Source organism: Bactrocera oleae, chromosome X (genome assembly GCF_042242935.1).
Source record: "Bactrocera oleae isolate idBacOlea1 chromosome X, idBacOlea1, whole genome shotgun sequence".
Classification (NCBI taxonomy): domain Eukaryota; kingdom Metazoa; phylum Arthropoda; class Insecta; order Diptera; family Tephritidae; genus Bactrocera; species Bactrocera oleae.
Window position 1 is genome coordinate 20,755,569 of NC_091541.1, and position 27,446 is coordinate 20,783,014.

The 27,446-nt window shown below is 33.8% G+C and overlaps 1 protein-coding gene and 1 long non-coding RNA gene across 2 annotated transcripts in view; both read right to left on the reverse strand.

Moving 5' to 3' along the window:
- Positions 1–16,593: 16,593 nt before the first annotated feature.
- Positions 16,594–18,851, reverse strand: LOC138858098 (uncharacterized). The gene is made up of 2 exons (XR_011397336.1): positions 18,790–18,851; positions 16,594–18,729 (listed from the first exon to the last, which is right to left on the reverse strand). It is a non-coding gene; the product is annotated as an uncharacterized lncRNA (long non-coding RNA).
- A 16-nt stretch (positions 18,852–18,867) lies between these two features.
- Positions 18,868–27,446, reverse strand: part of LOC118679945 (uncharacterized) — a 32,818-nt gene continuing 24,239 nt past the window's right edge. Inside the window, exons 4-5 of the mRNA XM_070112564.1 lie at positions 20,050–21,728; positions 18,868–19,991 (exon numbers count right to left, since the gene is read on the reverse strand). The gene's annotated coding sequence lies outside the window, so the exon portion shown is untranslated. The remainder of the gene's footprint in view (positions 19,992–20,049; positions 21,729–27,446) is intronic.

Here is a 27,446-nt window from a genome sequence, read left to right on the forward strand (position 1 = left end):
ACACTTCCTGTCTGATAGTAGAATAAATATGTCTTTTGATGACTATTTGTTAGCCCTTAGGTCAAGTTTAACAAAACCCAAAATTTTTCTAAAAAGAAAATTACAGGATCGTTTTATAAACGCTTATAATCCTCTGATTTTGGAACTCCATAGAGCAAATATGGATATCCAATATATACTGGATGCATATGCTTGCTGTTCATATATAATTAATTATATTAACAAGTCTAACAGGGGAACTTCTAGGCTCTTAAATGAAGCTATATCAGAGGTAAATGCTGGAAATTATACTATTAAGCAAAAACTTAAACATATAGGTCACAAATTTATATCAGGCACAGAAATATCTGCACAAGAAGCAGTATATAGCTGCATTGGGCTCCATCTTTCGGAAGCAAGTAATGCAGAAATATTTATAAATACCTCTCGACCTGAGGAACGTGTTCGAATGGTAAAACTTAGAGCGGAACTTCAGAACCTTCCTTCAGGTTCGACTGAAATATTCGTAGCCGGTATTTTAGACCGTTATGTTCAAAGATCCGATCAGTTAGAAACTCTTTGTTTAGCTGATTTTGCATCTAGGTATAAATATTTTAAATCTAGTAGAAGAGCACAAGATAGTGATCATGAAGAAGAAGAGAGGGAAGACGATAATTTACCAGAAAGCGGGGTTGTCAACGTACCAAACCTTGTATTATTCGGTATAGAAGGTTTAACCCAGATTTGGCCAGAGTTGAGTATTTCCGCGAAATGTTAATGCTTTACTATCCTTGGCGGAATGAACAGCAAGATCTCATTGAAAACGATAATGAGCAGACTTGCATAACACATCGTATTATAATTGAGGAAAATCAAAGAAAATATGATGTTTTTGAGCAAAGAGAACTTGAAAATGTTCTAGAAAGTCTTTATAATGAAATAGACTTGGACGAAGGTGCTCAAAATGAACTACCTATCGTGGAAAATGAGAAATAAATAAACCCAGAAATAAACCCAAATATAAATTTGCTAGACTTGCATGGCGAAGATTCAACAGATAATGGCACTGAATCTGATTGCAATATTAGACTTATTAAACTACCCCCTTCAATTCCAGTTGAGGAATTATTTTCTTTAGTTCAAAGTCTAAATACTAAGCAAAGAACCTATTTGACACATTTGATGCACCACCTAAACAGAAATCTCCCATTTTATGAGTTCATTGGCGGCGGTGCAGGTGTAGGAAAGAATCGTTTGATATCTGCAATATATCAAGCTCTTAACCATCGTTACAATTCTACACCTGGATCCAATCCAAGTTCCTTAAAAGTTCTTCTTTGCGCACCTACGGGTAAAGCAGCATTCGGAATAGGTGGAATGACCCTTCATTCAATATTCTCTTTACCTGTTAATCAGTTGAATAGAGAGTTAAGGCCACTTAGCAATGACACAGTGAATTCATTGTATTCCAGACTTATCGATTTAAAATTAATCATAATTGATGAAATATCGATGGTAGGTGCTCGTATGTTTAGCTCTGTTGATGCGAGATTAAAACAAATTTTCAAAACAGACAGCCCCTTCGGTGGTATACCGATCATAGTGTTTGGTGATTTGAAGCAACTCTCACCTGTTGGAGATAGGTGGATATTCTCTCCTAATCCCAATGATGCATACAGCACTTTAGTTGGTTCCCCTTTGTGGGGGTTATTTAAACACTTTGAATTAACAGAGATAATGAGACAACGGGAGGATCAGGCCTTTGCAATTGCATTAAATCATATGGCATCTGGTACTATGACAAATGAGGACATATCACTCATTGAAACTCGAGTAGTTAATTTCGAAGAAGTTCCCGATGATGCAATACATTTATTTTGGTCCAATGAAGAGACAAATAATTTCAATGCCCTTAAGCTCAGTCGAATCCCAACAGAAGCTTTCCTTTCAACTGCAAAAGACTCAGTTAAAGGAATTGGTATAAATGAAATTGATAATATTTTGGAAAGAGTTAAACTTTTCAAAACTTCTGAAACGCAGGGACTGCCCTATGAATTGACACTAAAAACCTCCGCCAAATATATGATTACAGTGAACATAAACACGTGTGATGGCTTGGTTAATGGGGCAGCTGGACAACTTATGCAAATTGATTTCCATTGTTCTTTTCCAACAATTCTGTGGATTAAATTTTTGGAACCTTCTGTTGGTTTGATAGCACGATCAAAAAAGCCTCATCCTCTAGAAAGTTCTTGGACACCAATTGAAAAAGTTCTAAAATCTTTTCAATATAAAAGAAATGAACAAATTTCAATTGAAAGAAATCAGTTTCCAGTTGTTCCGGCTGAGGGAATAACTATTCATAAAAGTCAGGGTGCCACATATAATAAAGTTGTAGTTCATACTCGACCCAGAATGCCTAGAGCTTCAATATATGTCGCTTGTAGTCGAGCTACTTCTGCAGAAGGTCTATTCATCATAGGAAATTTTATTCCTCCTAACAAATTTTCTGAATCGGATCCCGTATTTAGGGAACTGAGGGAATTGAACACAAATAAAGCTTTGACAACAAGTTTCAATTTTATGATTTCCCGAACATCAGGACATCAAATTTTATTCCATAATGTTCAGAGTTTTCACGCTCACATTAATGATATAAAAAGCGACTGTTTGATGCTATTTTCAGATATTTTATGTTTTGTAGAAACTTGGAGTTATCCTTGCGAAAATTTTGATATACCAGGATTTACTCCAATTAACGAGCTGAGGATAGATAGCACGGAAACAACCAACAGAAATAAACGGGGCATTATAATATATGCAAAGCATAGTATTGCTTGCTCTATAGAATCAAAGGCTCTAAAGAAAATTTATTCAGGCCGCAAAGTTTTAGAAGCGGTTTTGTTTAAATGTTTCAATATTAATATTCTGGTTCTATATAGAAATTCAGCTTTCTCTGTCAGACAATTAATTGTAGAACTTCAGGAAGTCCTTACATCTGAGTTAGGCAATCAAAATGTGCTAATTGTTGGAGATTTTAACATTTGTTTAATGTCTACAGGGACTGCAATAGGAAATCTGCTCCAAGAAAAAAACTTTAGTTCCCTGCTTGGTGCAGAATATTCAACTACACCTGCCGGTACACAAATTGATTGGGCATTTTCAAACATGGATCCTTCCCGTGTAAATGCAATTACTTTTGAGACAGTACACAGCTATCATGATAGTATTTGTGTCTCTATTTCGAACTAAAGTTTTCAGACTTAGTGCAATAGTTCTTCATTTTTTTTTTCCAAATATAATCGAATTGGAATGGTATAGGAATTTTGACAGTAGTTTTTAAAACAATTTTAAGAAAAATATGTAAATAATCTAATTAAGAAAATTTAAATTATATATATAATTTGTTATTATATATGACATTATTGTATAAATATATGATAGAAATTAAATAGTATAAGGAAAAAAGAAATATAGATTGGATATATGTGTAAGAATCTCTACAAAAATTTATGTTTAATATTGTAAATATTATATACAAATTAATATAATAATATTATATCATTTTTAAAGTTGTTAATATTTATTATTTTTAAGCTAAACATGTATAATAATATCGATATAATAAATATAAAATGTTATTCATTGTTCAAAACCGATTTCTTTTCATACTTCTCAATACAGTTGTAATGCATTCTATATAAAATCAATTATAAGCGTATACAAAAAGCACAAGAACGATTTCTCATAATTTGAGTAAATTTAGTTTACAAATTGCTCTAATTATTTTCACTGTGAGTGAAAAGTAAATAACTAAGGCAACAGTTCCTTCTTCTAATTATTAGAATACATATATAAAGAAGTCTCAAACGAATATACCATTTAACTTTGCGAGAGTATAAAATGTTCGGTTACATCCGAACTTATCCCTTCCTTACTTTTTATACTCTCGCAACCTGTTGCTACAGAGTATAATAGTTTTGTTCACCTAACGGTTGTTTGTATCACCTAAAACTAATCGAGTTAGATATAGGGTTATATATATATAAATGATCAGGATGAAGAGACGAGTTGAAATCCGGGTGACTGTCTGTCCGTCCGTCCGTCCGTCCGTCCGTGCAAGCTCTAACTTGATTAAAAACTTGGTAGACATGTTTCTTGGTACCGTGAGACGGTTGGTATTGCAGATGGGCGTAATCGGACCACTGCCACGCCCACAAAACGCCATTAATCAAAAACAAATAAATTGGTATAACTAAGCTCCCCAAAAAGATACAATACTGTTATTTGGTACACAAGATCACATTAGGTGGGGGCATCTGCAGTTAAAACTTTTTTTTTAAAGTGGGCGTGGTCCCGCCTCTAATAGGTTTAATGTGCATATCCGCCAATGCTATAATAACAAAATTCACTAGAAGCAAATGTTTTTAGCACTTCTATTGACGGTGTGAAAATAGTTGAAATCGGGTGGCAACTCCGCCCACTCCCCATATAACGGTATTGTTAAAAACTACTAAAAGCGCGATAAATCAAGCACTAAACACGCCAGAGACATTAAATTTTATCTCTGAGATGGTATGAGTTGGCTTTATAGGAACCGCGTTCAAAATTAGTCAGTGGGCGTGGCACAGCACACTTTTAGGTGAAACCCCATATCTTGAGATCTGCTCAACCGATTTCAACCAAATTCGGTGCATAACGTTCTTTTTATGTTTCTATGTCATAGTGCGAAAATGGGCGAAATCAGACCACAACCACGCCTACTTCCCATGAAACACCATTTTCAATTCCATCTGATTCTTTCACTTTCCACTATGCATATCAAGCAACAATAATTATATCGGGGTAAAACTTTGCGTGAATAATACGTTTAAAGTATGCCACCTTGTGACCAAAAATTGTCTAAATCGAACCAAAACTGTTCAAGCCCCTAAGTACTAAATATGTGGACCCCAGTGCCTATAGTTGACCTTCTACCGAAAATATCAGTCAATCCACAAAGAAATCTCAAACGAGTATACCATTTGACTTTGCGAGAGTATAAAATGTTCGGTTACATCCGAACTTAGCCCTTCCTTACTTGTTTTTATTTATATTTTGTGTTTAAGTGCTTTTAGGTTTTGTCTCTTCACCCTTTTGTAACTATGTATGTATATTTGTCAATATGTAACTATTATTTTGCACCGCTTTTTTGTTTTATTTTTGTTATATATATGCTTGTTTACTTATCTGTATGTATGTTGTTTGTACCATTATATATAATATTATATAGTTTTGGGTCACCGAACTTTATAACCGCACTGTTTATACATATATGTGGATTTTTTTTTTTTAATCCAGAGTGCCGCTCACTATGGCTCGAAGGACCATGAATAAAAATATACCCAATTTATTGGGAGCACGAAATTTATTTTCACTAGCTTTAAATAGGGTTAAAGGAAGCACTCGATTATTTAGTTGTATAATTGAACTCCGTTTAAATTTATTTATATACCAAATTATTAATTATTAAACAATTAAAATTTAATAAAAGTAAATGTCCGAACAATGAAGGTTTGTCGTCGATGCGCTGTACCGCAGAGAAGAAGTTAGCGCGTAGGATCACTATTTAATCGAGTGTGTATAAGCGAATGTCCAGGATCGCTGTATTAGCGGTCTAATAAGCGAATGTAATGGTATGTTGTGTTGTCCATGTGGGGTGAAATTCCTTAAGTGTTCACAGGTGTGGTGTGTTTCACTAGGGTGTGTCAGTTTTTCCGGGTAGAGTGGTGCACTTGGAGGAGGGAGTTTAAACTCATTTAAACAAGAGTAAAGGAAATTTAAAAAATGAAAACATTAAAGGAAATATTTAAAATAAAAAAAATATACTGTAAAACAAAAAAGTTCTACAACGCTAGCCGATGGTAATACCGGCAACCAAAATTAAAAATTCCAATATAAAAAATAAAATGTGGAACAAAATAGTTCTACAACGCCAGCCGACAGTAAAACCGGCAATAAAAATAAAAAATATATTGTGGAACAAGAAAATTCTACAACGCCAGCCGATGGTAATACCGGCAACAAAAATACAAAATATAATGTGGAACAAAAAAGTTCTACAACGCCAGCCGATGATGATACCGGCAAAAAAATAAAAAATATAATGTGGAACAAAAAAGTACTACAACGCCAGTCGATGTACTTACCGACAATAAAGAAAATTATCTAAACAAAATTACTTTGGAGGAAGAATTCTCTGAAGCACCAGCCGAAGAAAATACCGGCATAAATAAAGAAAAAATTGAATATTTGAGGAAAATAAGAAATAAAATAAATGAAATACATTCTTCAATAAACATGAATTTACGTTTTGAACGGATATTCGTGCGGAAATAAGAAGCTCGGTAAATACTCCAATTTGGATTAAACAGTATCAGTATCATTTCGCATCAAATGCTTTTGTGAATAAAGAAATCGATAATTTTTTAATAAACGAAGTTTTATGACAAAGTAAAAGTCCTTATAATTCTCCAATCTGAGTGGTACCAAAAAAGGGTATCAATGATGATGGCACAGCAAAATTAGGAATGGTAGTAGATTTCAAAAAACTAAATGAAATTACTATTTCGGATACATATCCGATACCAGATACAAATGTTATACTTTCAAATCCAGGAGGATCATTATTTCTCCACAATCGATTTAGAATCAGGATTTCACCAAATTTTAATGAAACCTGAGGACATCGAGAAAGCTGCATTTTCAGTAAATAATGGAAAATATGAATTTTTAAGAATGCCATTTGGTTTAAAGAATGCACCAAGTATTTTCCAACGAGCTATAGATAATGTATTAAGAGAATTTATTGGAAAATTCTGTCATGTATATATTGATGATATAATTGTTTTTTCACGCAACTTAGTCGATCATATAAAACATTTGATTCAAGTAATCAACATACTTAAAAAATCGAATATGAAAATATCTTTAGAAAAGTCAAAAAATTTTGAAAATGAAGTTGAATTTTTGTAATATATAGTTGCAAAAGATGTAATCAAAACGGATCCGCATAAAGTTGAAGCGATTTGTAATTTTCCATTACCAAAAACAGTACGACAACTTCGAAGTTTCATTGGAATGATTGGATATCATATGAAATTTATCAAGGATTTCGCAGCAATAGCTAAACAATTAAACAAACCTTTATCAGGAGAAAGTAGACATGTTTCTCAGCATATGTCAAGGAAAATTGAAGTTCGATTAGAACAGGACGCAATTTTAGCATTTGAAAAATTAAAACAATTACTAACCAATCAAGTAGAATTAACGCAACCAGACTTTAATAAAAAATTTGTATTAGCAACCGATGCCTCAAATGATGCATTAAGTGGTGTATTAAGCCAAGATTGAAAACCTATTACATTTATCTCTGAAGCATTGAATTTCACAGAAAAGAATTATGCAACGAATGACAAAGAACTTTATGCCATAGTTCACAGTACAGATCACCAACCTTTGACTTTCGCAGTCTCTTCGAGAAATCCTAATGTAAAAATGAAAAGATGGCATACCATTATTGAGGAATATGCTCCAAAAATGATTTACAAACCGGGAAAAATTAATATAGTCGCGGATGCAATATCCCGACAAAACATAAATAATATAACTGATGATTCATCAGAAATGGACACACAGCATTGAGCAGAGAGCTCTGATAATACACAAATTCAAGAAACTAAAAAACCATTGAATCAATTCAAGCAACAAATACTTCTTAGTAAAGGTCGCTTTACTATTTACGAATCTATTAATTATTTTAATAAAACTAGGCATATTATTGAATATGATACACTTGAAAATTTAATGACTATTCTAAAATAATTTTTACAACCCAATCTTGTAACTGCAATATATTGTACACCCGAAGATGTTATGAAACAAAGGTTAAATTAAAAGAATCATTTACTAACAAGTTTTTATTTACAAAAAAATTTCCCATGGATACACCAAATAAAGAAGACCAGGGAACAATAATAGAGCAAACTCATAACAGAGCGCACAGAGGCTTTCTCGAAAATAATAAACAAATCTCAAGTTTTTACTATTGGCCAGAAATGCATAAACAATTTAAAGAATACATTAGAAATTGTGAAATTTGTAATAAAAATAAATATGATAGACATCCCATAAAAATACCTATTGGAGAGGTCCCTAAGAGAAGGGGATTACAAATACACATAGATATATTTTATGCACAATCATTAAAAGCCATTACATGTATCGATAGTTATTCAGAGTTTTTGATTATTAAACAAATTGAAGATAAAATTAATTGAGAAGATAAAGTGTTAGAGATATTACAAGGTAGGTGTAAAGAGAATAACAATTGATAATGAACCAGGATTTACTACTGTACAATTTAAATCCCTGATGCAGAGACTTCAGACTGAAATTTATTTCTGCAACCCAAATCATATCACCACAAATGGTCAGATAGAGAGGGTCCATTCAACAATAATTAAAGTATCACGATGTATAAAACCAGAATATAATTTAATCAGCTTTTCGGAATCAATATATAGAGCCGCTCACCAATACAATAAAACTATACATTCGGTAACTGATAAGAAATTCGAAGTCCTTTATAATAAGGTCTCTCATGATAATTTACCAGACAAGCTTTTATTAGCACAAACTGGGATGCTAGAAAGACAAAATAAAAATAGATTTAACAAAACATATTTATGTGGAGAGGTTATATATAAAAGATAAGAAAAATAAGCTAAATCCTAGATACAAAAAACAAGTAATAAAAGAAGATTTAGGGAATAAGGTTAAAATTAACTACAGAAATAGAATAGTACTTGAAGATAATATTAAATCTTGAATATATATTTTCAGAAAATGATACCCTTAATATTTCTAATATCAATTATTCAAACAATGACGGACCTTGTGATTGACTATACAAGAGAAGATTATGTCTTATTAGAGGACGGAGACGTAGCTTTATATAATGACTATGGACACATTTTTCACATTACTAATTTAACTTATTTTAGAGAACTTATAAATTCAGATAAAAGTTATAGTAATAAAAAATACAGATATAATAATATACGATTTAGTGTTAATAAATAATAAGTAAAACGAACTAATTGAAAATAATAATAAACAACACACAACAAACTCTGAAATTTTTAAAATGATCAGTCAATTAACAGAAACAATTAAAAAGGAAAACGAAAATTCACATGTTAAGCTTTTAATGAAAAGGAAATATCAATTTTAATAACTGAACTATAAAATATGGTTCATATGATAGCTATGGCAAAAATAGGACTTTTAAACCATGCAATTTTACATTTAAATGAGATAAAAAATATTAAACAAAATGAACACGGACGATTGACTATAACTGATTTAATGGACATTTCTTACTTTAAGATATTACAAAATAAAGATGTAATTGTTACATATTTTAAGTATCCAAAAATTATAAATGATTGCAAATATTATGAAGTAAGAGCAATCACACAAGAAGACGGTAAATTAGTAATTGGCAAAGAAATTGCAAAATGCAAAAAAGAATATATTAATATAAGAGATTGTAAAAAAGAAATGATTAACACGTATTGTAAAATTAATAATACAAATACTTGCCTATCAGATATTTTGTCCAAAAAAAGGTAAATGTAAAAAAATCAAAGAAAAAAATAAAGAATTAAATGTAATTAAAGAAGGAGCAATATTAGTCTCCGGCAATAACATAATTGATGGCTAAGCCATAAATGGAGTTTATCTTGTTACTTTTGAGAATTATACAAATATTAACAAAGTTATATATGAAAATGTCGATTGTAAAGTTTGGAAATATTTAAAGAACAATCATATTAATAATTTTGAAATTATAGAATATATTGAAGCAAAAAATTAAGAATTGAAACTTGAAAACATAAATATTTTAGCTAACCGAATGAAAGTTTTTGAACATCATTAATTTTTATGGTACATACTTGTAATTTTGTTAATAATGTACATAATTTATAAGATTGTAAAATTTAAAAAATCTTATAAAACTTCTACAATAAAAAGAAATTTAGAATCTCAAAAAATATCATATAACGCTATTTTGGATAAAATAAATAACCTATCGAAAAATGATATTGAATCGGGAACGATTCATCATAGAGAGGGGGGAGTTAGCGGCAGCCTCCACACAGTAGCTTTACGCTAATTATAAACAAAACTGTATCTTTGCACTCAGTAATAATACAGCTTATTAATAAGCATCTTTGCTTATTTAAGTAATCAATATTCTTTTTCATTAAGCTAAGACCACAGCTTCTTAATAAGCATCTTTGCTTATTTAAGTAACCAATATTCTTTTTCATTAAGCTAAGAGCACCCATAAAATGTAAACAATAAAACCAATTACTGAATAAGCGAATATTGTAACTGACACTTATTGTAAGAATTAAGCAAATAAGAAAATTGTATAAATAAGAGTTTGAATTGAAATAAAGAGACCAGTTATCCATCAGGATCACTCAAACTATCATATTTGATTTCTTCCGCGCGTTTGCGGAAAACTATATTTTTACTTCCTAAACGAAGGAAGTTAACTTACATGTAATGGTGTTAGATATTAATTAAAATAACTCTTGACTAATAATTTTCAGAAAAACGGTCCAGATTGTTACAGCTTATTAAAGAAGGTTTGAAATTTTCGAATTAACGACGTGTGTACAGGACAACGTCTAACGTGTCTGCTAGTATATACAATACATAAGTATGTAAGTTATATACCTTTAACAGTTCATAAAAGGAGAATAACCCAAGTACATATTTTACGATAATGTCCAACGATGCAGTCTAATACTGACCACACTCCGAAATAATAACAACCCAACGATTACCCTCCTCCCGCCCAACCGACGCGAGGGGCGCAATCCGCATACGTGCGGAATTAGCCGAGTCAGAAAAGGCAAGAGAGTTTTTTAAGTGTTGAGATCTAAAACTGCTCAGCTACAGAAACAAAAATTTCAACAGCTAAGATTTAAAGTTACAATATAATAAATTGTTACATTTTCATTTATTAAGAGAAAACAATAAAGTCATTTTAATTTTGAAAATTGAGTCAGATAAGTCAAATGTGCTGGAATGAGAATTAAAATCATGACATATACGGCGGAATGGCTCGTTTAGTTCAAAATTTGATCTACAGGATTTTAGTAGTAAAGGTCTGAACTGCCTCGAAAGGCGAACCGGGATATTAAATTTAATTTCAGACAGGAGAAAAGAACTGCAAACAGTTCCATTCAAAAGTTTCACTAAGAATATTATGCCAAGCATTTCCCTACGACTAGAAAGTGTAGGTAGATTAATAAGTTTTAAACGACTAGTGTATGGAGGTAGACTTACCCTAGCATCCCATCGGAAATGCGCTAAGGCGAAAAGTAAAAATTGTTTTTGAACCGACTCTAACTTGTCAGAATGGATTTGGTAGCTAGGGTTCCATACCACAGAGCCATATTCCAATATAGGTCTAACCAAAGTTGTATAAAGTGTTTTAGTAATATACGATCTCCAAATTCTTTAGACCAACGTTTAACAAAACTGAGGACAGGATTTGCTTTCAAGACCATGGTATCAATATGAAGACTGAAATTAAGCTTAGGGTCCATATTAACTCCCAAATCAACATAGTTAAAAACTTGCTCTAGAATATGGTGTTTTATTACATAAAAAGAGGGGTGCACAGATCTACGGGAAAAGCACATTGTCTTACATTTATTGAGATTCAATGGCAAATCATTTCTATCACACCATGCAACCAAATTGTTTAAGTCTGTTTGCAACAGACACCTTTCCTTAGTTGAAGTGTATGATTTAAAAATCTTTACGTCGTCAGCGTATAATAAAAGAATTCTATTACTGAAGAGATATCGTTAATAAACAACAAGAACAGAATCGGGCCAAGATGACTACCTTGCGGAACACCTGAAGAAACATTAATTGTATCTGAAGGTGTATCCTCAAATATCACTCGTTGTGTTCTATTATAAAGATAAGAAGCTAAACATTTAATACATCTTGGCTGAAAGCTCACCAGATCAAGTTTATGTACGAAAATCAAGAGATTTACTTTATCGAAAGCTTTGCTAAAGTCTGTGTATATAACATCCGTATGCTTATGTTCCCTAAAACCCAATGATACATTATTTACACATTTAAGCAAGTTTGTTAGAGTCGATTTCCCTTAAGAAATCCATGCTGAGATGAGGAAACTAACGGAGAAATCGAAAAGGTTATATGGTCAGTGATGATAGCTTCAAAAAGTTTAGGTATAACCGATAGTTTTGCGATACCTCTATAGTTTTCAATGTTGGATTTAAATCCACTTTTATGCAAAGGGATCATAAATGACTGTTTCCATATTGAAGGAAATATACCGTGTTTAAGAGAGGAATTAAATATCCTTGTCAAAGTCAAGTAAATATATTTGGCACTATTTTTTAGGAAGCATGAGGGTATCATGTCTGGGCCATAACTAAAAGATGGTTTTAACTTATTTAAATTAAATAGGACGTCTTCTTCAGAAATAATTGGAGCGTTAAATAAAGTATTCGAACACATCACTTGCTGATAAGAAAAAGTTTTGGAAGAATTATTACAGTAGTTTGACTTGAAAAATTCTGCAAACATATTGGATATAATATCATTGTCCCTTGAAATGATAGATTTGTATTTCATTGCGGACGGAAATTTGGAAATCCGGCGTTTGGAGTTGACGAAATCATAAAACGATTTTGGATTACTTACAATATTTTTACTACTTTATTTAAGTAATTATTATAACATTTTTTGTTTAGGTCAAAATATTGTCGACGCAATAGAGAATATTTAGAATAGTCGACAAGTGAACCGGTTTTTTTTAAATGTTTAAAGGCTCGAGTTTTTCTGTTTTTCAATTTATATAACTCTTTCGAAAACCACGGACTTATACTTTTGCTTTTATTAACAATTACTATTGGAACATACTTTTCAAATAATTTCATAATAATGTTATTAAAATGAGAGACACTCAATTCAATGTCACCATTATAATTAGGCCATGTTATTGTAGAAAGTTCTGTATTTAACTTTTTAAAATTAGCTTTTGCAAAGTTAAACCGAGTACAGAAGCACGAAGTTTGATGATTATTATCCCGTACAATGCCTGAGATTTCGACAGATATTTCCAAAGCAGGATGATATGAGTCCTCTGGTAGAACAAGAGGATTACTCTGAATAACGGAACACTTTGCAGAGGTATCAATGTATACTAAATCTAAACATTTACCAAATTTATTCGGAATCAAATTAATTTGGTTCAGACCCAACTCGGACATTTTTTCGACAAACTCATTAAAACATGACCGATTGCAAATCGGCACGATATAGTCATCGAAAGGTTTCCACGAAGCACACGGTAAATTGAAATCACCTAATACAGTTATTGAATCTGCATTATTTGCCATCGAGGTAGCACTATTTATTAAAGAAGCATGCTGCATGTATACAGATAAGTCCGAATGGGGTGGTATATAAGATAGGGTTAAATAAATAAAGCAACTATTAACGTATACTCTAATACATTTAAATTCAAATGAGTCGGTCCCTGGAACAAGAATATTTTCAGATGGGATAGAGGAATGCACAGCAAATAGAACACCTTCACCGATTCTGTTCAGTCGATCACATCTAAAAATTTGAAATTCGCTGTTTAAAATCTCATTATCAAAAATGTGAGGTTTTAACCAAGTTTCTGTAAATCCAATTATATGGAAATTAAAATTGGAACTGTTCAAATACAAGTCAGTTAATTTTGTATTAAGGCCTCTAACATTTTGATAATAAATGCTTAGCGAATTTCTACCAATCAGTTTTTTATATCGGTGGTTGCTTTTGGTAATTTAACAATGTTTTCCTCAGTTTGACTTCTAAGTTTAGGTTTAAATTCGCGTACAAAAGCCCCAGGTGGCCAGAATGAACTATCTAAGATCTTTTTGAATATTTCAAGAGATACGTCTATTTTAAACGATGATATACTTCTATCATAATTGAAGTTAAATTTACGTATATTGATATCATCGATTTTTAAACGTGACGAAATGTAAGATTTAATGTCCTCCACCAAGGTATATAAATGATGTGCAAAAGCACAAAAAACTCACTCGTGCCCCACGTTGGGCACCAAAAAATGTAGGGCTACAAGCTTTTTTTGTAGCCGCGCAAATATCGAAAAAGCGAAAGGTTTAAGCGAAGTTGTAACATCGATAAAATACAAAGGGCCGAGTAATGATGCTATGTGTGGTCAGTTATTCCACTATTTTTATTTGCAAAACTCTTCTCCTTAAATAATATTCTAAGCAATATTTCAATACCGTTAAAGACATAGTTTCGTTTTGTATTAATGCATAAGTATGTAAGTTATATACCTTTAACAGTTCATAAAAGGAGAATAACCCAAGTACATATTTTACGCATTGCTCCTTCGTATATAATATATTATTGTTATTAAGAAAAAAAGAAATATGAACAAGTAGGGAAGGGCTAAGTTCGGATGTAACCGAACATTTTATACTCTCGGAAAGTCAAATGGTATACTCGTTTGAGATTTCTTTGTGGATTGACAGATATTTTCGGTAGAAGGTCAACTATAGGCACTGGGGTCCACATATTTAGTACTTAGGGGTTTGAACAGTTTTGGTTCGATTTAGACAATTTTTGGCCGCAAGGTGGCATACTTTGGCATAAAGCCAATTTATACCATCTCAGAGATAAAATTTAATGTCTCTGGCGTGTTTAGTGCTTGATTTATCGCGCTTTTAGTAGTTTTTAACAGTACCGTTATATGGGGAGTGGGCGGAGTTGCCACCCGATTTCAACTATTTTCACACCGTCAATAGAAGTGCTAAAAACATTTGCTTCTAGTGAATTTTGTTATTATAGCATTAGCGGTTTAGGAGATATGCACATTAAACCTATTAAAGGCGGGACCACGCCCACTTTTAAAAAAAAAATTTTAACTGCAGATGCCCCTCCCTAATGTGATCCTGTGTACCAAATAACAGTCTTGTATCTTATTGCGGAGCTTAGTTATGGCAAGTTATTTGTTTTTGATTAATGGCGTTTTGTGGGCGTGGCAGTGGTCCGATTACGCCCATCTGCAATACCAACCGTCTCACGGTACCAAGAAACATGTCTACCAAGTTTCATAAAAATATCTCAATTTTTAATCAAGTTAGAGCTTGCACGGACGGACGGACGGACGGACGGACAGACAGTCACCCGGATTTCAACTCGTCTCTTCATCCTGATCATTTATATATATATAACCCTATATCTAACTCGATTAGTTTTAGGTGATACAAACAACCGTTAGGTGAACAAAACTATTATACTCTGTAGCAACAGGTTGCGAGAGTATAAAAATGGGAACGCATCATTGCAAGTGGCTGCTTACATATTAAGCTTAGTACATGTTAAATGGGACTAGCTAATGTGCGCAAACAAATATTCATGCAATTGCGTCTACGAAAACATAGCGGTAGCATAAATGTACAAAGCAAATAAATATGTAAGTGTATGTACACAATGCAAATACAATTAAATACTAATGCTGGCCCTTGAATATTTTAGGCAAATAAATAGAGAACAAGAAATAGCAAAAAGTGTATTAGAACATAATACCGTATTGGTCGCCGACTGATTCCTTTCGTTGTTCGAATGTCCACCACACGCACTTTAAAGTCCTTTCTTGGAATACAGTTTATAAATCTTCCAATGTGCCATTTTTGAGGTGGTAAGTTGTCTTCGTGGATGATAACCATTGAGTTGTTGTTGATGTTTTGTCGCTCCGAAAACCACTTTGATCGTACTTGAAGTTCGTTGATGTATTCATTTGACCATCTGCTCCAAAACATCTGTTTAATGCTTGTGACCTGATTCCATCGTTGTACGTTGCTGATGTTAGCTGACAATCTCCGCTCTGGGAGTGCCCTAAGTGCACTACCAATAATAAAATGCCCCGAAATTAATATTTTATAATCGTATGGATCCGATGACATTGGTGTTATTGGCCGAGAATTTAACACAGCTTCTATCTCAACCAGGACTGTTGTTAGCTCCTCGGCTGTGAGTCTTGCATTTTTGATGGTGCGATTGAGGTAACCCTTAGCCGATTTGGCTGCTGCCTCCCAAATACCCCCGAAATGAGGTGCTCTGGGAGGAATAAAATTTAAATTTATAAATCCACTAGCTGACCCGGCCACGCGTTGCTGTGGCTAAGTTTTTGTTATATTACATTATCACATAAACAATCTAAGAGGAACAATAAGAGAACATCAGTCACGGAGTCCACTATGCTTTTTCACACAGATGGTATTTTAAAAAAAATATGGTGATCTCCTTATTTGACTTTCTACTACTATAACCCTTTAGTACAATGAAATTATTTACGAACAAAGATGAAAATGTTGATGTTGGTATACAAATTCACTGGATTGAGATTTAAAGGGGAAGTACGTTGAACACAATTAATTAAAATGTTCTTACACTTGATATTAAGCAGAAATCCATACAAAGTAAAAATTTATCAGATTTATTATTTCCATTTAATTTTATAACAAATAAGTATATTACAGTATAATACAGTAAATAACATGTGACGCTTAAACTCATGAATGAGGTAGGCAAGGCAGACAGTCTTAAACTTTTAAACATTAATATCTATTTTGTTGAATTATAAATACTTTCAATTTCAATTTAATTTAACACCAATCGGTGCACAATGTTTTTGGTTAACCTGTCTTTAGCTAACACAAATAGATTCGACGGTTTCCCAACACGTGAACACGCAACATTTAGTTGCCCATGAGAAAAACATGGATTTTCCAAATCTAAACCACAAATGGACATTGTTTGACCTTGAGATTTATTGATAGACATGGCGAAAGCTAAACGAATTGGAAACTGTAGCCTTTTGAAGAGTATGGTAGAGTCTAATGGTATCATCGGAATACGTGGCAGCGGGACCACTTTTCCTTTAAACTTCTCAGCCAAAATGGTTGCTTCAAGAATGTTTCCGGTGATCTTTTTGATGACCAAACGCGTACCGTTACATAATTGAGGTGGATTCAAATTACGAAGGAGAATAATAGGGGAACCAATCTTTAATCGAAGATTATGTGGTGGCATTCCAGGGATATCTAATGAATTTAAAAATTCAATCGGAAAATTTACGCCAGATCGCCTGGTAACAACTGTTGTATCTGGAAGTTAATTTCGTCAACATCAACGTTTTTGGCTGCCAAAATCGCCCGTTGACTAAGCCATTCATGATTCAAATAATTATTCTGTATATTCGGGAAAATACTCTGAATCAATTAATTTTTATCCTGAACAACAGTGCAAAAATTGTCTGGTAGTTTAATGCATTGCGTATTTGGTTGCAGTTCTATTTTACCATTCCCAATATCTAGTAGTTGTTTGGAAAATATTTGTGCTGATGGATCATTTTGCAATTGTACTCGCATATTTATGGTCAATCGAAGTGTTTCAACACTTCGCCATAAGAATGATTGTTTCAAACATGCATTAATCTCATCCGCGAAAGTAGAGCGAGGTATAACCGGTAAGGTCTGCGGAAGTCACCAGACAAAAGTAAGATAGCACCACCGAAAAGTTTATTATTGCTGTTTAAATCTTTAATTATGTAACACGTAATGTAATTATGCTGTTAAAATGTAGCTTATATGACACGTTCGTAGATTTACCATAGCAGCGCCATCTATTAATTACTTACTCAACCCAGTCGAAAGGAATCGACATTTGTTAGAATCATTTGGAGTTAACAGATAATTGTGACTGTCAAATAATAACAGACAAATAATTAGCAATAAATTAAAATTGCGACTATAATTTGAGATTCAAACTATCCTATCTCTCAAGTTGGATCGAACTGCACATGGTGTGCGAATTTTATTATAATCGGTTAAGTGGTTTAGGAGTCCATTGAGGACAAACATTGTGACACGAGATTTATATATATTAAGATTAGCATAATATTTTTTGATTGCATCTTTGTTTTCGGTTTTAAACAAAAATGACTTTAATTCAGCTAGTTTGTTGCAAGCACCCACAAAATTTGTTGCGTTATCGTAAAAGATGTCAAAGGGTAGACCTCTTCTTCCAATCATGTGCTTCAATGACGCTAAGAATGCGTCCGTGGATAGATCCGATACTAGTTCGTTGTGAACCGCCTTTGTCGCTAGACAAACCAAGATCCCAATGTACGCTTTATAAGGTGTTTTGCCTCGAATAGGCAAATATACGTTGACTGGCCCGCAGAAATCAATTCCGCATCGCGCAAAAGGGCGATATGGAGTTAATCGCTCGACAGGTAACTGTCCCATTACTTGGTTCATCAGCTTCGGCTTGTAACGTATACAATGGGTGCATGATCTGACGATGCGTCTTGCTAAATCGCGCGCATTGACTATCCAAATCTGAAGTCTTATCAGTGCTACGAGTGCCTTTGGTCCTGCTTGGTAGTGCTTCCGATGTAGATGGTGAACGTAATACACAATGTTTCTTGTATTTCCTTTCTTCTCGAATATCTGCTGATTCCAATCGAACCCCAACTTTGAGTTTTTGAAATCCTTAGGTATACTCGAGAAAAGGATTTAAATAACGTAAGGGGCCATTTATCGTAAGCTCTTTCTGTAAAAAATGAATTTCATTAGCGAAATGTATGTGTTCAATATGTATGAAGACTGGCACCATGTCGAAATTTATTGATGAAGCGGAACATCCAAGCTATTAATTGAAGGTTGCTGGTGTAGTTGCTCCGCTGATTCACAGTTTCCAAAATATAATTGGTGCTAACAATTGTATTGAATAATGATTTTCGTTTCTCCCTATTGACAATTTCCATGTCGATATCGTCGCAGCTGTTCTTTGGCCATTTATCAGAGTTTTCGTATAGAAAGTTTGGTCCGGTGTACCATATTGAATTAACAAGTTCGTTTACAGTACATCCTCTAGAGGCAGTATCCGCCAGGTTACAATGCGTTGGTACATGTCTCCAATGGGCGCCTTTGGTTAAATCTTGAATTTCCGAAATTCGATTACCAAAAAAGTCGAAAGTGTTGCAGAATGCACCTTAAGCCAATGTAATACTATTTGTGAGTCTGTCCAAAGAAAAATGTTAAAATATTTGTTAGAAATTGTTGGTTTGATTTTTGCTAAAAGACGAGCAAGAAGAAGAGCGCCTCAAAGTTCTAATTTGGGTAACGATTGTTTTTTGGTAGGTGCCACTCTGGACTTCGCAGTGAGTAGGCGAATGGTAGTAGTAGTGCCACATTTGTTGATAACGCGAGTTTATATTGCGCAGGCATATGTACGAATCGATGCGTCACAAAATCCATGTATCTGAAGAGATTCCACATCTGTCAAAAAACAGTGCCTCGGTACTTTAATTATTGAAAGATCCGATAAGCAGCTAAGAAACTTTTTTCAAGCAAATTTTCTGTGCACAGATTCATCCCAATCCAACTTTAGTAACTATATTTTTTGCAAAAAAATTTTTAATGTTATAATAACAGAAACTAAAAGACCAAGTGCGTCGTAAAGTGATGATGCAACAAAAAGGATGGAATGTTTTGTAAGTCGGCCAGTCAGTTTTAGTTTTGCTTCAAATGAAAAAATAAAACAATCAAGATTTTGGTTCCATTTTAGTCCAAGTGTACTAGTGATGGATGTACCTACGTTTAGATCCTTTATAGAGTCGTCTTCTCTGAATTGATGGTATTTGGAATGACACGTTGTTAATTTAAACTGTCCTAATTCTAACAGTTGTATTACCTCTTGCTTTATATGTACAAGTTCGGTTAGAGAATCAGCACCACAGAGTAGGTCGACTGTGTAGAGTGGTGACATCACGATTTTTGCGTCAATTGTAAATTGTTCTGAATGCTGCTCAGCTAAATAGAACAAACTCCGTATAGTAATATATGGTACAACAGCCATTCCATACGTTACAGTATTTAGTTGATACGTGCGAATATCTTCAGTTGGTGAACTCCTCCACAGAATGTACTGGAACTTTCGATCATCTTCGTGTATTAATACTTGGCGATTCATCTTGACTATGTCGGCAGTGAGTGCAAACCTGTGGAATCGAAAACGAAGAAGAAGAAGAAAAAGTTTGCATTGAATTGTAGGGCCAACCATCTGAATATCGTTTAATGATTTTTGGGATGTGGTTCGATAGGAAGCGTCAAATACAACTCGATGCTTTGTTGTTGTACTTGTTGGTTTTAGCACACAATGATGTGGTATATAATAATGCGGTTTGCTGAGATGTGGATTCTTTACAACGTTCATATGACCCAAACTCTCGTAGTCGCTCATAAATTCATTGTGCTTTCAATTGCGGTGATTTGCCTAATCGACGTTCTTGTGCATTGAATCGTCTCAATGCCTTAGTACATATATGACTCGCCCAAACACGTCGGATCATCCTTGAAAGGTAATTAGACAACTATTCTGCCACAAGGTCTTCTTGACACAGTTGAATTGTATATGTGATCGCGACTCTGTTGTTTACCATGCATGCCTCTGGTATGGTAGTGATTTCTTCCAATTTCCACAACTTTTCGAATTTGGCATCTAAAGATTCATTGGCTAAAAATAAATAAGATAGTTTAGATATGTTGTTACTGCCCGTCAAATACGTCCCGAAACAATCCAGCCTAAGAGTGTCTTTTACAAGATGGGTAAATTAGATCCCAGATTGATTTGGCCTACAGATAAAAGACTGAAGAACGTTTCTGTACCCAGCAACATGCCGATTTTCTTTGGTATATAAAATTCATCATCAGCGAACGCTATATTGTGTGGAATATTCTATGTTGAAATATTGATTTCAGGATCTGGTTGATAAGCAATGTGCGATGTAATACAAAAAGTCAATGGAAGTTCGAAGCCAGTGACTTGCGACTTGATATTAGTTGATGTTTTGAATTTAATATTTGTCGACGATGAAGCGATGCTTTGTATTTGTATGTTTTGCTTATTTCTTGGCATAAGGAACTTTTGCGAAAAATCATCTGTAATAAAATTTACCTGTGAACAGGAATCTAGCGGTGCTGTACCCAATCTGTAGCTCTCCGCTGCATCACGAATGAAAATTTTTGCTGTTGCAAAGATGACGTTATTGAACGATGAATAACTCCTGTGTATATGCGTGACTGTGACCTCTTGTTTTGTAAATACCTGAGTAGGTGTTTGTTGGCCTGAAGTAGAACCGCGGGGGAGTAAACTGTGGTGCTGCCGTGCACAAACCTTGCACCTGTGTGATGATGGACAATTGGTTACACGATGTCCCTTTGATAGGCAATTGATGCAAAGTCCAATTTTCTTTGCATGATTGAAACGCAGAGTAATGTTTAGTGACTTAAAGCGTTCGCAATTAAAAACCTGATGGTTGTTACTGGAACAGAAAGTACACGTTATGTTGGAGCAGAAAAATGTATAGCCTCGTGGTTGATTTCTTGATTTCGAGCACCTTGAGTTGACGAAGTACTAAAATGCGTGTTGTCCAGTGACTCCAGGTATTGGCAGTGTCTTTCTAAAACTATGGTGCAATCCTCCCATGACGGCAGCGTTCTGAAATCTAGCGACTCCTTCCACTTTTTGTTGGTTTGTTCATTAGACTTCTGCAAAATTAAATGAATATAGCGATGTCATGGAACCATAAATAGCTGAAGTCTTATTAATTAAACTTCTTAACTGAATGCCATTTGGTTTCATAACTGCTGGTAAATCAAATAACGAATTTATTCCTTCCATTTGTGTTTTTTTGTCATACCGTACCTTCAACCGTTCTAACGCCTTCGGATAGTTTTTATTTGTCACTTGGAATGTATTTACAGTTTCTAAGGCTTGACCTTGGAGATAATTTCGCAAATGGTTGAAGTTTTCAATATTATTAAAATTGAACTTACGATTAATTATTTGCTTGAACGAGGTGATAAAATTTTGATAATTCGGATACTTGCCATTAAACGTAGAAAGCTTAAGTGGTGGAAGTTTTGAACTTGATTGTACCACGCAAGTTCGAAATCGATTTTACTTTGAATATTGTGGGATTTGGAAGATTATTACTATATTGTTTTTATTTAAGGCAACGGCAACTTTGATATTTGTATAACTGTCGAAATTGTTATCAAATTAAGATGTATTTGTTAGAATGTCCGTAGGAATTATTAAAAGTTCAGTGGAAAATATTATCTGTCCAATCTCATCGACATTGTTTCGTAAAAGTGATATGTCATAATTAATTTGGGAAATTTGTTCTACAAGTATAAATGGAATTTCATCTGCTATTGTAGCTATTATGTTTTCCATAAAGTTTTTGAATTTATTCAAATAATTTCCTATTAGAATTTGTTTTTGGGTTACCTGGTCCGTAATGTTCTGCATTTGGGAGAATATAAAGTGGTTAACAAATGTTGGGTTATAAATTTAGTTTGTCAAAGTTTCTTTATTTTTATAAAGTGATCTGAGTGATTTATACCATATATTTCAGTTTGGTCGTCACTGTCCCATGTACCTGTTATACACTTGAGTCCTTTCCCTAATACGTTTATTAGTCCCTTTTATTTGTCTGAAGTGTGGTTTTAATTTTTATATTTTTCCTTTTAAATGTGCCAAATTTTTGTTAACCGTATCGAACAATGGCCTGGTTTCAATTCTGTTAGTGCTAGGGGTTTGTATATTTCCCAGAATGTTTAATCAATTTAGTTGTGATGTATATATAAAACATATTTATTTTAAAGAAACCAAAGCCTATACATGCTTACCTTTGTGTATCCAAACACACATATTTAATAAACACAAAAAAAAATTTTTTTTCAACTACTCACTTGACCACTTTTTCCGGCAATACCCCTTATGTTTAATAAATCATAAGCAGGATTGCGCAAAATAAGTAAGCAAGGCAAATTGGAAAAATAAATAAAATTCAAACGGAAAAAAAAGAAAGAAAAACATACATACATATCTGCACGATTACTTGCCAAGTACTTACAAATCTATATACTATATATATTACATTTAATATACGTTTATATATACGTAACTAACAAAGTTACGAAGAGAATAATTTTTAACATATATACAAGAACGATACCAACTAAAAAGTGTGTACCTGCACATTATTTATTTTCTTTTCCCGCGTCATTCCTCTAGCAAACCTAACAAGCATATACATACATACACACGGCTTAAAATTTGCCTATGTCTGTATACCCTACACACATTGGGTACAATATTTAAAATTATTTTAGGTAAAACTATTGCTAATAATAAAAGACTTTAAACGTAATAATAACAAAATTTCCGAACATTAAGCGTTGCGGTACATAAGTAGGAATTATTAAATTTTTAGACAGAATTAAAATTTATTACAACAAAAAACAAGGGCACAAGAACAATCGGTTTAACAAACGAAAAAACAAAGACAAAGTAATGCTTGGTGGGAATAGCGCATAACTAGTACACACACAGTAGATATATTCAAAGACCGTATCGGCACTTTTCTGGCAATACCCCTTGTTCTTGTTAAAACACAAACAAGCAGGATTGCAAACAAAACTTTTAAGCATATTACATATGCACATAACGTGCACGCTTATGTACAAAGGTTAATAACCTCATTTTTAAAAAGCGGTAATATACACAATTAAAATACATACAAACGAGTACGTAACAATAAATTATAAAATACAAAGAGAGAAAAACAAAAAGCGAACTAAATAAAACCCGATAATAAGAAAAACGAAATACGCGTTTGTTATTGGCGAAGTCCGGATACAACAAAAAAAAACATACTATTTATCTATAAGGTAATCTCTTCATTTATCCAATATCATCAGTGTAAAATTTATAAAATATATCTAAAAAAAAAAAAAATTTAAACTTTTAATTTTACTTTCATCTTTTTAAATGAACGCAGATTCTAAGGAATCTAAAGCAATTCAACATCTAAAAGTACCAAAAATGATTTCGCACGAAAAGAGTCCATGTACACCTGCAGAAGCTACACGCTCAAAGCAAGGTGCTACAAAACAAAAAAAGATAAAAGACATTTCATATACCAAATTCATTGCAGAGAGTGACAGTCTAATTTTGATATTTGAGGATACACCTTCAGATACAATTAATGTTTCTTCTGGTGTTCCGCAAGGTAGTCATCTTGGCCCGATTCTGTTCTTGTTGTTTATTAACGATATCTCTTCAGTAATAGAATCCTCTAAAATTTTATTATACGCTGTAAAGCTTTTTAAACCATACACTTCAACTGAGGAAAGGTGTCTGTTGCAAACAGACTTAAACAATTTGGGTGCATGGTGTGATAGAAATGATTTGCCATTGAATCTCAATAAATGTAAGACGATGTGCTTTTCCCATAGATCTGAGCACCCCTCTTCTTATGTAATAAAACACCATATTCTAGAGCAAGTTTTAAACTATGTTAATTTGGGAGTTAATATGGACCCTAAGCTTAATTTCAGTCTTCATATTGATACCAGGGTCTTGAAAGCAAAAGCTGTCCTCAGTTTTGTTAAACGTTGGTCTAAAGAATTTAGAGATCCGTATATTACTAAAACACTTTATAGAACTTTGGTTAGACCTATATTAGAATATGGCTCTGTGGTATGGAACCCTAGCTACCAAATCCATTCTGACAAGTTAGAGTTGGTTCAAAAACAATTTTTACTTTTCGCCTTAGCGCATTTCTGATGGGATGCTAGGGTAAGTCTACCTCCATACACTAGTCGTTTAAAACTTATTAATCTACCTACACTTTCTAGTCGTAGGGAAATGCTTGGCATAACATTCTTAGTGAAACTTTTGAATGGAACTGTTTGCAGTTCTTTTCTCCTGTCTGAAATTAAATATAATATCCCGGTTCGCCTTTCGAGGCAGTTTAGACTTTTACTGCTAAAATTCTGTAGATCAAATTTTGAACTAACCGAGCCATTCCGCCGTATATGTCATGATTTTAATTCTCATTCCAGCACATTTGACTTATCTGACTCACTTTTCAAAATTAAAAAGACTTTATTGTTTTCTCTTAATAAATGAAAATGTAACAATTTATTATATTGTAACTTTAAATCTTAGCTGTTGAAATTTTTGTTTCTGTAGCTGAGCAGTTTTAGATCTCAACACTTAAAAAACTCTCTTGCCTTTTCTGACTCGGCTAATTCCGCACGTATGCGGATTGCGCCCCGCGTCGGTTGGGCGGGAGGAGGGTAATCGTTGGGTATTAAAAAACAAAAAAAAACAAAAAAAATACGATACTGCACTCGCTTTTCATCTTCGCCGATTCAGGACAATTCTGAATCGGTATTAGAAATTAAAAAAGACAATCTTGACAATTTTTGGACACGTCTCCAAGCTTCATATGACGCAATCGTTGAATCTGACGACTCAGATCTACCGGAAAATTTCAAATCTTCTGCTTACGCCAAATACGAAAACTGCTTAGCCCAGTTTGAAGAAACAAAAGCAATGATTTCTGACCAATTAAAATTAATCAAAGCAATTGCACCTACTCCACAGCCAAGAGTAGAGCTGCCACAAATCCAATGCCAAGAGGCAAATTCAGGCATCTATCTCAAGGTGCCCGCATGTGACACAGAAATCTTTCATGGTGGTTATGAACAATGGCCGTCCTTCCGAGACATGTTTACTGCCGTTTACATAAACCATCCAAAATTAACAAATGCTCAAAAATTGTATCACCTTCGATACAAAACAAAAGGTCAAGCAGGAGTAAAAGTAAAACAGTTCGCACTAAATAACGATAATTTCAATTTGGTTTGGGAAGCTCTTAAATCAAGATTCGAGAACGAAAGAATATTGGTCGATAAACAAATATCGATATTAATGAACTTGCCAAAAATTCAAAAGGAAACAAGTGAAGAATTTATCAAACTTCAATCCACTGTTTCAAATTGTTTGTAAATTTTATCGACACAAAATATTCCCACAGACAGCTGGGACCCTATACTGGTAAACATATGCACTGCCGCATTACCAGAAAAATCATAACTTCTATGGGAGCAATCGCTCTCATCACGAAGAAAATGCCCCACGTGGCAACAAATGAAAGATTTCCTAACTACCCAGTACGAAATCGCAGAAAGGGTAGACAAAAAAATAGTCAGAACGAAAAGCGTTCAACACGACGTAAATAGAAGCTTCCACAGACCCCAAGCCAGTAGCAACAACAATTTAAATAGAAGCTTCTTCAGAAAGCAAACGTTCACATCCGAACAGTACAAACAAACGTCATGCGAACTGTGTACAGGGGGGCATAAGCTCAAATCTTGCGAGAAATTCAAAAAAATGAATATTACCGATCGAAATAATTATGTACGAACAAAAAGGCTTTGTACAAATTGCCTATCACATGCACATACACTTAAAGAGTGCGAAAGCAAATGTAATTGCGTTTATTGTCATAAACGACATCATTCAATGCTGCATTACAGCACATTTTCCAGCTCATCCCCCAACAGCGCAAATATGAAAAGAGCCACGGGTTTAGTTGCAACAGCAAATTCCGAAGTGCGAAATCCCGAAAATTGCCAAGAAGCACCATGCTGCTCAAAGGCATTAAAAACCCAAACGCTACACTGCGAAAATCAAAGTAGAGTATTATTACCCACAGCTGTCGTCCCCATCGGATACCTGTTTAAGCTTAGGGCCTTAATAGACCAAGGATCACAACGATCATTCATAGCGTCTAGGGCTCAAAATAGGCTATAACTGCCAACAAAACTAGCCAATTTTGAAATCACGGGAATGGGCGGAAGAGTAGTCCAAAACTCGAATAAAATCTGCCCCATTACCCTAATTTCCCCCCAGGCGGATAAGCACATACAAGCAGAAGCTATAGTCTTACCGCAACTTACAAATATGCTTCCAAGCTATCACATAAATAGCAAGCATTGGCAAAAGGTTTCACACCTAAAGCTAACAGATCCCAACTGCAACACTCCCGCTCAAATAGACCTTCTATTAGGCAGCGATCTCATACCACAGATAATATTCGAAGGTATTGAGAAAATTTCAAATACACTTCTGGCACAAAATACTATTTTTGGTTGGATCCTAAGTGGACTAGTTTCGGAACCAGTTACCACCATGACCCTCAGGTTGAGGAAATCTCAAACGAATACCTCAATTCACAATTAAAAAGTTTTGGGAGTTAGAAGAACTCCCCCCCATATCAATCACAACCCCTGAAGATCAGTATTGTGAAGACTTTTACAAAGCCACAACTACTAGATCAGATAATGGTCGGTACGTCGTACTACTACCACTAAAACAACAATTTCCTAACACACTCGCCCTAGGTC